Here is a 2,416-nt window from a genome sequence, read left to right as displayed (position 1 = left end):
AATTTATTTCTATGACTTTCAGATTGAACACTGCTACTGTAACTACATTTTTCAGTAGCGTGACATTAGTTCATCTGTTTTCAAATTAGTGCATCTTTTCTAGTAACAAGCTATTTGTTCCAACATGTTTAGTTTAGCAAAATAATTTTAAACTGCTGATTCCACACATCGTGTTTTAGTTGTATTTAGTGTAAATTTATCTGTTTAATATTGGTACCATATTGGTTATTGGTCAATATTAGATTTTTTTTTTCTTATACTGTAGATATAATTATTATTTTAATGTTGGAGAGCTGATATTAAAATTCTAAATTCTATTTTGTCTAATTAAAGGGATGTTTCACCCAAAAATGAAAATTCTGTCAGTAATTACTCACCCTCATGTAGTTCAAAACCCATAAGAGCTTCGTTCATCTTCAGAACAAAAATGAAGATGGTTTTTGATGAAAACTGAGAGCTTTCTGACCCTGCATAGATAGCAACGCAACTGACACGTTCAAAGCCCAAAAAGGTAGAAAAGACATCATTAAGAAGCTATGAGAATTCTTTTTGTGCGCAAAGAAAACAAAAATAATTACTGTATTTGACAATTTCTTCTTTTTCCGTGTCAGTATTCGACACACGTTCACAAGAGAACCACAAAATTTTTGAATTTTGTTTGCTTTGCACACAAAAAGTATTCTCATAGCTTCATAACATTACGGTTGAACCACTGATGTATAACGGTCTATTTTAACAATGTCCTTATTACCTTTCTGGGCTTTGAACTTGGTAGTTGCGTTGCTGTCTATGTAGCACCAGAAAGCTCTTGGATTTCATCAAAAATATCTTAATTTGTGTTCCAAAGATGAACGGTCTTACAGGTTTGGAGCGACATGAGTAATTAATGACAGAATTTTCATTTTTGGGTGAACTATCCCTTTAAATTATTTGTAATTTATTATTATTTTTATGCAAAAATGGATGAAAAAATTTTAAAATGACAAATGCATTTAATGTTCAGATTTGATAATGATTATATTTAACAGTGTTTATTATTAGTGCTATTAAATAGTAATTTTAAACAAGCTTTACATGACCGATAATTTAATTGAACTTAAATGTAAAATAGGGGAAATGATCATGCACAAGTAAATATCCATTACGGACCAATATTCTACCACAATGGTAACACAAATGGAACTCCCCAGCTACCAGAGCTTTTACCACTACATAACCACTCAAAACATGGTGAGAGAGTAGGTGGCAATGTGTGCTGAAGGTCACTAGAACCTTTTCCATCCTTGTCAAGGAGAGCGCTAACCTTTCAAAAAACGCCAGGGTGTTGATGGAGCATCTGAGTCGAAATGAAAATGATGATAGTGACGATCAACTTCTCTGACACCTCATTCCAATTAGAAGGCAAGAGTTCGTTATGTGCTGGGGGAGGTGACACAATCCTGTCGCTCAATCTAGTAACCCCAGGCTTTGAGAGTGTCACCCATCTCTCCACACATCTCACCTCTGATGATCTGTCCAATCTGATCCCAGTTCTGTCCCCTGTGTGTGTCTGAGCTGTCTTGTTATCCATCACAAGCTGCCTTTCCGTCAGTGAATTTGTGTAGTGCAACACGAACAGGCTTTTGCACTTGGGCTTTTAGCACTTTGTCTGCTGTTCAGAAATGTTGACCTCGCTGAAGCTATTATTTTAACTTTCCTTGACACAAAACCATAAATCTTTAGTTTAAGCTCATTTTTGAGTATCAGTTTAATGGATAGTGGATTCATTTGAAAGTCTACTCTCAGGTGATTGTTTAGAGTCCAGAGGTTGCCCATAAAACCTGTTTGCTACAGTACATTCCACATCTTTTGAAGCATTACGGGTAGCTACGAACAAACCAATATTTAAGTTAAGTCACTGATAATCTTGTCTACCACTATAATTAGTACAACATACACTACCGTTCAAAAGTTTAGGGTCAGTAAGTATTTGTTAATAAAAGATAAATTTGTCTTACATTGTTACAGAAGATTTCTATTTCAAATAAATGCTGTTTTTCTAAACTTTCTATTCACCAAAGAATCTTGGGAGGAAAAAATGTATTATGGTTTCCCAAAAAATTATTAAGCAGCACAACTATTTTCAACTTTCTTGAGCACCGAATCAGCATATTAGAATGATTTCTAAAGTATCATGTGACACTGAAGACTGGAACAATGGCTGTTCAAAACTAGGGAATGAATAATACTTTAATATCTTCAAATGGAAAAGGGATATTTTATTAGCATTAGTGAGCCAGATGAGACTTGTTTCAAAAACATTAAATAATCTTACCGACCCCAATGGTAGTGTATGCAACAACCAATAGCATTCTGATATTAAATTTGACAATCATGCAGGAAATCTAAAAAGTGATTTGAGAGACGTAATAGATGA

At 34.1% G+C, this 2,416-nt stretch overlaps 1 non-coding gene across 1 annotated transcript; it reads right to left on the bottom strand.

Moving 5' to 3' along the window:
• Positions 1–1,195: 1,195 nt before the first annotated feature.
• LOC122139515 lies at positions 1,196–1,317 on the bottom strand. The gene has a single exon (XR_006156357.1). It is a non-coding gene; the product is annotated as a U6atac minor spliceosomal RNA (small nuclear RNA).
• Positions 1,318–2,416: the final 1,099 nt, after the last annotated feature.

The sequence above is a fragment of the Cyprinus carpio genome, chromosome B13, assembly GCF_018340385.1.
Source record: "Cyprinus carpio isolate SPL01 chromosome B13, ASM1834038v1, whole genome shotgun sequence".
In the NCBI taxonomy this organism is placed as follows: domain Eukaryota; kingdom Metazoa; phylum Chordata; class Actinopteri; order Cypriniformes; family Cyprinidae; genus Cyprinus; species Cyprinus carpio.
Note: the sequence above shows the minus strand (reverse complement) of the source record. Positions and strands in the feature narration are given on the sequence as shown.